Raw genomic sequence first — 10,045 nt, 5'->3', positions numbered from 1 at the left:
CGGTTCATGCAAAAATTTTAATTAATCCCATTTGGTGAGCTGCGTGCATGGTAATGTTATTCTTATTGCACGTAATTACAATTGACTGTGCACTCTCGGGGTTTCCATGGAGTTCGGAGCTCGTTAATTGCATTCAGTGGTTCGGCGATATTTGCAACTGAATCTGCTTAACGTTGGCCAAAAGAATTGAAGCTGTTGCGGTGCATCGGGCGATTGTATCCCATATGGCACCCGCGTCTGCTCTCAAAGAGTTTCTGGTATTCACAAAGGTATTCATTATGGGCCCGAAAATGAATCAATGTTCAGCTGATTTAAGATTGAATTACAGTTTCAAACAGAATGGAAAGTATTTAAGCAACTGCTGCTTGGCGATGCATCGATTCATTTTAATCTCTGACTGGCATTCGCTGAGAATCAAAGCCACAATTCAATTTAATTCAGAGTCCAGTGGCCACTGTTGTAACATGTGCAGGCGGTGGAAGCCTTGACAACCTCAAGATCCGCTGACATTTATTGCCCTCAATAAATTTACAATTAACGCGCTGCGCCCGCCGAGCCCTCCCTGAAGCCGGCCAACCGAGGCCGAGCTGGGCTCATCTATTTTAATTGTAATTACGTGGGGGAAAAGGATTTACATTGAATGTCAATGTGCAAACGGCTCTCGTAACTCGTCAACAATTGCCTCAGCTCTAAATATACTCGCATGTGCAGTGCTTGGCCACTGAACACAGTTTAGCATCATTTGCATTCATCCGGCAAAATCTGTTTCAGCGAGCCAAATTCGTTATTGAAATGCGCTCTTTCGATGCCGAATTGAAATTGATTTATCTGCTCTTTTCGTAATGTGCTAATAATTGCTTGGCCCATGTCAATTCAATGAATTTCTCTGTGATTTATCTGACAGTAAACATTTTCATGAATACTAATTTAGCGAAATAGCTAATAACTTGTATTTTTTATAACCAATTCATTCTGATTGACCTCTATATCTAAATTAATTAATTGGATTTGTTTTTAATATATTTTATATACTATTTTTGTTAGCATATATATTTTACATATTATTATTAATATATTTTTATATATTTATATTATTTTTTTAGACTTTGTCCTTCATATTTACAATGATTAAATTGATTCTGCTGGAGTTGACCTTTTAAACAATGTCATATTCAAGTTATCCATATATGACTTATATGGAGTGTGTCTAGAAACGCTGTTTCCACGTACCAAAGACATAAAACATGTTCGCAAGTCACAAGTGAATTAAATTCGCACAGACCCAACAGACTTGCAACTGCGCCAGGATTGAAGACTAAAATATTAGTTAGGGTAGAGCTTGGCGCTTGATGCCGTGCTTAGTCAAACAGCTTCCCTTGCTTGGAGCAGAGCTGGTAAAGTACTTCATGGCAAGTCAGACTGCACGTTGGTGCTTTTCCCGTTGCAATTGCAGCTATCAAGAAGCCAAGTACAAGCGCGCGTGATAATCCTGTGCTACACGCTGATAACTTGACAGTGGAATGGCTGACAATTAGGCAGGCGAATGCCAACGGCTTAAAAGGCTCGACAACGACAACTGTGAATGTTGCTAGATGTGGTCTTTAATAAGATATTTATTAGATTCAAGATTCACTAGAGTTATTCCAAAATAGAAGTTGAAATCAAGTTTTTACAATTGAAATTTAATTCAATTTAATTATTTATTGATTTAATAGGATTTCCAATATGCTCATAAATACAAGCGTAGCGCATCGAGTGAGTTTTATCACTCACATTCCATCAAAAGCCACTGCACGTTGCAATCCTCGTGTTCAGCCATCAATGAAATGCGCTCGCTTTATCTCCCATCCTTCCACCCTCCCACTCTCTCTGTAACTATCCCACTCTCTCTCTCTGTCTATCTCTGCGTCTTTGAGGTGTTGGCTTAAATTAATTGTCTGTGATAAGGGACGGCAAAGTTAGCAGCGGGGAACTGACGCCAAACTGAATAGATTGCCAGGCAGAAGTCTAGCCTAATGACAGCTGTCAAAAACCTTCGATGCAAGTCGTTTACTATGCCGAAACTGTTCCACCTCTGCGCTGTCAGGTTTTGGCATACAGCTAGCTGCATGTGTAAGTGGCCCTATTTGGTATGCGTCGGCTGCTATAAAAGTTGCCGCAGTTGAAGCAGTTTTCAGCATTCTAGTGGGCGGCAATAAAACTTTATAAACGTCGGTCAATGATTCATCAAACTATAATTGATGTTCGACAAATTTAAATTTTTATTCAGTCATTTTTTATCTGTGAAACTTTTGCCCTATTTAAACAAAAATATTTGTATATAAGAGTAATATTAGCTTTCATATAATACAAGAATTGCTGATAATATATATATTTTAATTACATATATTTATTTATTTACAAAAATGTTTTGATATTTCTCAAAAATTTCTTCTTATCATATATACAATACAATTTGTGGCAGCCCTCGCGAAAGTCGTAGCTCTCGAGTTATGCGTCGAATGTCTCTTGTTTCATATTCACATTCATTCAATTTGCATGTGATGCCAAAACGAGCTTGGTCGAAAATCTTTGAAAGCGCAACTCATGGGAATGACGTTGATTTTTGATTGTTATGGGGAATGCAGATGAGACCACAATAGCTGAGAAGAAAACAAAAAATCAAAAAAATCAAAAAATAGTTATACAACTAAGCAAATAAAACATCGGATCGCTTTAAGAGTTTTCTTCGAACCCAACTTCTATTCCTAAAAAAGCCATTCACAAGTAAAAAGATCGATTTTGAAAATCTGGCCAGCTGCTGCATACAAGACCATTTACAATTATTTGCAAATATGCAAAATATTTTGAAATTGCATTGCCAGTGCCCGGCAGTGAGTCCAGGCACTGAAGGGACTACCTACACTCTCCCACAGACTGATAGAAGCTGCACGTATTTGGTGCATGTCCGCATCCGCGCTGCGTGTCCAGTTTGCGTGACAATTTCTCAGCCAGTCGTAACGGACGCGGATGAAACTCGATGCAGAGATGTCAGGATGTCGTGATGCATCCATGGAATGCTGACATCCACAAGTTTAAACTGCAAGACACATGCAATGTCACCAAAGCTGACAATTTTAAATGCAGCTAAGAGAAATCCAAAGCTGGCTTAAAGCCATTGCAGGCAAATCACATTCATTTGATTAGAGTAGAGAAAAATGGAATGTCTTTCAGAATTATTGTTATAAAATATACGTATGGTTAGTATATTGTGTAAAATTACGTATATGCATATATTTATATTTTAGGGATAATAATTAAAAGTTGAATTTAGATATTCAGGTTTCTAAAAAAAAAATTAAAATGAATTTAATTTAAATTTCAATATATTCTTTTACGTCATTGTAATCTATACATTTAACAAATTTATATTTATATCCGGGGCAACTATTTCCAAAAGCAAGGCAAATATTATTTTAATACTATATCATAAATTTATTAAATTTAATAAAAATATACATTTACGTACATAGCAAGGCTAATTATTTTTTGAATAATTTATGAATTTAATTGAATTTAAAAAATCACGTAAAGTAAACATTAACTGGCCTGATAATTTTCTTTAGCATAGTTTAACTTATTTAGTTAAGATATATATATTCATACACAGCGGTTTATATCTCTGTATGTGTGTGCTTGAATTTAAAACTGAGCTCCAGTGTTGGTTACAGCCGCTCTGGGCCTGTGTCAGAGGCATGTCCGAGTCGAACCCTCCCGTCTGCAGCCCAGTCAGAAACTTTGTTCAGTGTAGCAGTCCCACAGGTGCTAGGAGCAATTGCCAGGTGTGCAGCGCCGCCAGCACGCCATTTTCCTATGCAAATCAACAAATATTTAAATAATCCTTGGAACGCATTTTGCCACAGCGCACATGCGAATGCAAATGGAGTGGAGGCCACTGCTGCAGCTGCCTTTAAAATGGTGTCGCGGTCTTTAAGACTGTGGCAAATGCCAAAAGGGGGGCGTGGTTATTGAAGTACTGCTGGCACTTTAACCGCAAAACAAATTACGTCGCAAATAGACAACATTTATATAAATTTGAATGCAAGGAACTGCGAGGCGGGAAAAAGTGTCATCAAATATTTCACGCTAGCATTTTCATTTTTCCCACGTGCCACTTTTGATTGGGGCTGGGGAGGGCGACATCGATAAGGTGTGTGCGGGCCATAGCTGCTAGGCAACGGCACATTTATCTTAATTTAGATGCCGTCGGAGCCGACCTCAGCAGCGGGCAACCGGTTCACGATCTTTATAAGCAAAGCTACTAATGGCTTTACAGACCCCTGTGGCGCTAAAATGAATCTGAATCCTTCACGTGTCCTTGGCACGCCTTCGACTCGACTGCCGCTGCTGTTGGTGCTACTGTTGCTGCTGGGGTAATGGCTTTTTTTTTTTTTTTTTTTTTTTTTTTTTTTTTTGGCAGTCAGGAACTCGGGCTGCTAGGCAGTCGGGCCGCTAGGCAACTCAAGTGTGTTTACCTGAAATTTGTCTCATGTGTGTATTTTACACATGCACACACACAAACATATGCTTGTACATCAGTATGCGTGCGTGTGTGTGTGTGCGTACACAAATTCTGAATCTTAACAGCATGGCAAACCGAAGGCCAACACACACACACACCGTCAGCGTCGCAGCTCGCCGCCTTGCCCTGCCGCCGCAGGCTGCCGCCGACAATTCCTGCCAGGACCTGCAAAAGAGCTGCAGTATATAGAAAATGAATACGACTACATTCGCCAGCCTTGATTGGCAACGCAGAGCAGAGCAGTCAGTGTGCAGTCGCAGTCGCAGTCGTAGTGCGCGCAGTGGGTGGACAGACTACTGACATGGCACGCCAGGAGCAGGCGCTGGAGCAGGAGCAAGTACAGGAGGAGCAGCTGGTACGTCCCGTGGCGACCGACGAGGTGTGGCACACTTTTATTGATTGCATTGATTTTAGCGCTCGATTTGTTCTTGCGCTGCCTCAAAAATATTGCGGCACGTTGCACGACCCACATTCTGTGCGCGCTGCGTCGGGACCTGATTATGCGCTCCGACGAGCGTTTATCGGCGTTTACTCTGCGGCCAGCAGGTCGAGAGAGAAAGGTGAGTAACAACAACAACAACCACAAAGTTTAAATGTGCTGTGGCTGATTAGCGAAATGTTCGCTATGGGAAAAGGCAGTTGCGTTTGATCTATAGCAGAGGAATGCTATCTAGAAATTAAGCTTCGCTTCATATCGAATGCATACTTGCTGTCGTAGTTCCAAGAATCTGTGCTCATTTGAGTTTATTTTAATTGCGCAGGAAGGCTGAGTGCTCTCTAAATATAGTTGACCCAAATTACATTTTTAATTGATATGCACCGAAATAAATTTAAGCCGAAAGAAGCCATAAACGGGGCTTCCTTAAGATATTTATATATGTAGGAACTCTTAAAGAAATTTTCCGGTGCGCTGTAAACTTCACTTTAATCAACCATTTTCAAGTTTCAAAAAGTCTTTTGGGTCGCTCTGAATTTAAATGAAGAAAAACAAATTCATTAATAATAAAAAAAATTGATGAAAATTTGTTTTGAATTCAAAACACGTTACATTTTTTGTTCGTTTCACGTAATTAATTGGAAAACGCGTATGTTTCGTAATTAATTAACTTTAACAAGCTGGGACGGCGCATAAAATTCTATGAATCAAAGTCAAATTAAGCTAAAGGCAAAAAGTTCCTGTTTCTGTCAAAGTTTCTTTTCAACTTTACATAGAAAAGGTGTTGCCATCAATTGATGGCTGCAAAATTAATTAAGTGGCAGTTTGGACACGACAACAACAACAACGGCAATATCATGGGCAAAATATGAGAATACCCTGTACGAAAAAATATATATAGATGTGAGTATGCATAGACGGTTAGGGTAGACCAAAGTAATTTAATTAATTAATATAATTTCAGTATTCAATTTTCATTATTAACTTGCTGTTGTTTATAGGGTATGTCGCAATCGAGTTCGAGCTATTTTAATTTAGAAATTTTATATAGAATATACTTTAAAAGTTCAGCAGCAATTTCTTAGCCGTGCTTAACGTTATCGATGAATATTTTTTGGCGCTTCAGCTGCGAGTGTTAAAAAGAGATTTTCGTGAAGAGCCTTGCACGGTGTGTAGCTGTGTATGTGTGCAAAAAATAGGATATTAATTTGTTGCAGCGCGTGAATTCAATTCAATTCCGTCAGCTTGACAGATCTGATGAGTACTGCGAGAGAGGGGGCAAATCGGGCGTGGCACTACATTGTTAACAATTGTCTAGTACGCGGGTGAGGCTGCTGTCAGTGCAGTGGCAAGGACATGCAGCGCCGTGGCAATTTGTAGATGCAAACCCCAATCTATATCGCAGCTGGCAAACAGCACCAGGGCAGACTAACACAAGGAGTTGGGGCAGAGGCGTGGCCGGGTCATTTATAGCAGCGGTAAATACTCTGACGCTTGTTGTATAATCCCCTGGCAGCTAACAAATGGGCGCACATCCGTTTTCCGACCGCTGCAGTTGCCCGGCTCAAAGCAGAACGCCTTCCGCCCCACCCCCCTTCCCCCGTAACAGTTGCCAGGCCAGGCAAACAAGAGGAGCAGCTCCTCTGCTGAACCTGCTGGCCAACACGCAATGCGCAAACATACGCATTGCAGCTGAGCAAATGTGTTAAGCATACAGAGTTGTTTCTGGTCCATTGCCGTCACCTGGCTATAACTCTATCTGCTATCTGTCCCATCTATGAGCAGGTCGAGCCAGAGTCGGTTGTCCTGCGGCCCATGCTGGCGCCGCGTGCAAATTGCTTAGTGAACGCAAACAAATTAATCAAAATCAACTCGAAGCTGTGCAACTGACTGAGCTCCGAACAATGTTCCATTTACTTGCACAGTTCTTTTTACCCCGGCCACCCGACCCACTCAACCTTGGGCTCAAAAATCAACCTGTCCTGGTGCCCGGGTCAAGCCACACTGCTCGATTGAGTGCGTGAACGGTCCACAGCATTTGAATGGAGCTGGCGCAGCCATTAGCTTCGTTAGGGGAAAGCAACCGAAAAGCTGAGTTCCCCTAGGTCTGGCTCCTTCGCACCGAGATTAGCAGAACAATGCTGGTAAACCAGTAAAGAGCTGAGCCTGCGATAAGCAGGCCATATTAGTTTACGCTGACTAATGATCCACTTTGCTGCCCAATCTATACCAATTTTTCACTCGAAAGGGAACAGCAATGTGGAGGGGTTCATAAATAATAAATGATATGATGATGAAGATATAGCCAATTTATTGTAAACGTTAATTTATAATCAGATCTTAGACTTTTAGGAGAAGCTCTGTATGCTAGGGAAAATTATTCCAGTTCCAGCAGAACTTTAAATATTCCAATAATTTGCGTGATATATTGTATAAACAGTTATTGTTTCACAATCTTGTAGCTATTACAATACATCGATATTTATCGATTTAACAGCAAAAGGCATCGAGTTTGGTGCGCTGTGTCAATATGGCAGATGAGCTACGAAAGCTGCCGAAAGCGAACGCAATCAACAATTTCGTCGGATGGACAGGTGGTGCAATTCCGGTTACCAATTGAGAATTTCGCCCACTTGGCGTGGCTCTAGCTGTCGTGCCGACCTTTGTATTGCTGGCCGGCACCGGGCTCACTCACCTCAACTGCCACGTGGCCATAATTGGTTCTCGGTGGCTTACATTACCCACCCGCCCCACTCGTCTGTGGAGCACGTCCCTTTGGCTCGGAAAATGATGCGCGTTCGCTGCCCCCGGCACCCGCTATTACCAATGGCAATTGCATGGGCCTACATCTGAGGGATTTCACAACAATTGGGCAGAGCGCGTCGGCCGCCCCAAACGAGGCGAACGTACTTGAGCCGGGACCGCATTGAAAGTGCGGTAGTTGCTATGGCAGGTCAGGCCCTCGATTTACCTGACTTTACCTTTTATGAACGCTACAGTGGGCGCTCCTATAAACGCAGCCTTCTCGACGTGTCACTGCGTCCAATGCTGCTTTTTGGCAACTTTTCGCATTTGCCGGCATGATTTCGGTGGCCGTGCAATTGGCCCGGGGAGCTGCGGCCCGAATTGCGTGCTAATTGCCATGCATGGTAAAGTTTTTTGGGCTGTCTACCTTTCTGGGCCCAAAGCGACCAAGAGAACCTGTGGCAGCCTGAATTGTGGCCATGGATTGAATTCCGGCTGAACTTAGTGTGCAGTTCGATCCGAAAATGTTTGGGTATATGTAATTGTGTCAGTTGTGCCTTGATGATTCCCGATTGACCAACATTCAATAGCAAAAACTGAATTATTTATTTACTTGATTTTTTTTCATTAATTTCTATTTAATAAAATATAAAATAATATAAAATATATGAATTCATATAAAATATATATTTTATCAATATTTTTAAAGGAGATTATTACCTTTTATCTGATATATTATTAACTTTGGTAGCTAAGGATTTAATGTTTGTCATTCTATTATTAATTATCATTATAAATATAAATATATATATATTTTTTAATGTTTTTTAATTTCTTTTATTTGTATTTTATTTTTATTATTTTTAACTGTTTTTATTTTTCTTTTTTTAAATTTTACTTTATTTCAAATTTTAATTTATTTTATTGTTATTATTATTATTTCTTTTTTACAAATAATATATATTTTTTTAAAAACTAAAAATTAATTAAAATAATGTTAATGAGTGCTGTCCCCAAGCTGATATTTCTATCTACATCCAAAAGACATATTCTTAATTATGTATTATAAAATTTTACGTACGTACATAACTAGCATATAAAATATATTGTAGACAGACCCTAGAGGGTCTAATAAAAGCAGAGCGCAGAGCTCTTTATGCGTCAGCTGAATTTATGCCCAAGAGCAGGGTGCAGGGGCAGCATTTCATATGCATGGGCCAGGAGAGGCGGCGCATCTTGATGGCGATGCGTGTGTGCATAATTTGAGGTGGAGTCTGCAGCAACCGCCTAATTAGCCAATTTAATAGTTTGCGATGTTGTTTATGAGAGGCACGCGCATGACGAGGCTGTCAAGAATGCAGAGCTCTACTCAGCCTGTTCAAGGCGGTGTCACGTAGCGCAACACTGCTCAGCCAGTGCGGTGCGACTTGAGATACCTACGTGGAATTCCAATTAGGCGACAAATGTATAAAGTGCGCTTTGCCGATTATTTATTATTTATTGTTTGCTCTATGCGCGCCCCATTCACCGCTTGGGGGCGCATAAAATTTCAAATTAGAGCTAGGAAAAATGAATAAGAACGCAACCCAAAAGGTTTTCTAATTAAATGGAACACAATGCGCTGTTGCTTAAAACGAAAAGACGCTTAATTTGTGAAACATGAAAAGAAAACGAAATACAACAAATCATGGCATCAAGAATTTTTAGGCCGATAAATATGCTCGTAATGTGAAAGCCACCCGGGGTGCCGTCTGACCCTGTTGGGGCTCTGCTCTGTTTGAGGGAGACGACTCATACACGTCGCCCACACACACACACACACAAGCGGTCAAAACTTTCAAAATTAATTTTGAACTCAAATAATAATAAGAAGAAGAAGACGATGAACAAGAGAAAAAGTGTAGCAGCATCACATTTTTATAATAAACAAGTCAGCAATCAGAAACACGCACGCATATGCCTTGCTGCTTTCAGCTGGCTGGGAGTGCTGCTGGTGACAAAGTATTTATATACACCAGTCTGCGTGTGTGTGCGTGCCTTTGGGTATTTGTGTGTGTCTGGAGTTCAAGCAACAAATACAACAATGACGCTGCCATATCAATTAAAATAGCTGCTTGACTTGAAAACTGTTTCTAAGCAGGCGAGCAATGTTTTTTGCGCATGCCTCAGCCTATTGTTGTTGCTGCTGTTGGTTTTTGTTGACTGAGCAACCGCACAAAAAGCAACTTTGGTGGCTGCACCAGGGCTAAGGGCTTCAGACAAACTTTAGCAATTCAAAGCACACTCTCACACACTGTACACAC

The sequence above is a fragment of the Drosophila arizonae genome, chromosome 2, assembly GCF_054131065.1.
Source record: "Drosophila arizonae isolate 15081-1271.41 chromosome 2, UAZ_ARI_1.0, whole genome shotgun sequence".
In the NCBI taxonomy this organism is placed as follows: Eukaryota; Metazoa; Arthropoda; class Insecta; order Diptera; family Drosophilidae; genus Drosophila; species Drosophila arizonae.
The sequence above is the reverse complement of the archived record's forward strand: the minus strand, read 5'-3'. Positions refer to the sequence as shown.